The following is a 1,020-nucleotide window of genomic DNA, read 5'->3' on the forward strand; positions in this document are numbered from 1 at the left end:
CAAGAAAGACGTAAACAGCAAAAGAGAAAAATTGGGAAGTAAGTAAATGCAAATAAAATACAAACCCAGCATGAATGGCAACATGAATATCAATTAAAATGTAACTTAAGGTCAAAATCATTAATGGGGTCAAAGAGGAATAACATGTAATGGGGAAAAAGTTAATTAATGAAGAAACTCTGTATAAGTCATAAGCATTGATAAACAACATAGTAGCCAAAAATATGTAGCAAAAATCCCAGAAATACAAGGAGATATTGATGAAAACATTTTTTATTGTGGAATGTTTTAAATATTATTGCCTCAGAATTTGACAGGTCAAACATGCAATTAAGGCAAAGATAGAAGGGGCTTGAAAAATACCATAAACGACACATTTTTTTCTTCTGATATTCATCTAATACACAAATTAATCTTGGCATAAAAACGTTTTTGCTAATTTTCCCAAAGCAGAGATTTGTTTTTTAACTTTCAAATAGGAAATCAATAATAAAAAGGTTTGTTTAATCCCCTAATCATTGAAAAATTAAGAAACCTCTTCCACATAATTCTTGGTTCAAAGAGGAAATCAGAATTGAAGACACAAATTAAGTATCCAAAAGAGAATAGGAAAAAAACATTATATCAAAAGCTATTGGGGGCTTCCCTGGTGGCACAGTGGTTAAGAATCTGCCTGCCAATGCAGAGGACACGGGTTCGAGCCCTGGTCCGGGAAGATCCCACATGCCGTGGAGCAACTAAGCCCGTGCACCACAACTACTGAGCCTGCGCTCTAGGGCCTGCAAGCCACAACTACTGGAGCCCGTGCTCCACAACAAGAGAAACCACTGCAATGAGAAGCCCACACACTGCAACGAAGAGTAGCCCCTGCTCGCCGCAACTAGAGAAAAGCCTGCGTGCAGCAACGAAGACCCAACGCAGCCAAAAATAAATAAATTAATTAATTAATTAAACACACACACACACACACACACACACACACACACAAACAAAAAAACACAAAGTCATGGTGAAATTATA

This window comes from Balaenoptera acutorostrata, chromosome 18 (genome assembly GCF_949987535.1).
Source record: "Balaenoptera acutorostrata chromosome 18, mBalAcu1.1, whole genome shotgun sequence".
NCBI classification, from domain to species: domain Eukaryota; kingdom Metazoa; phylum Chordata; class Mammalia; order Artiodactyla; family Balaenopteridae; genus Balaenoptera; species Balaenoptera acutorostrata.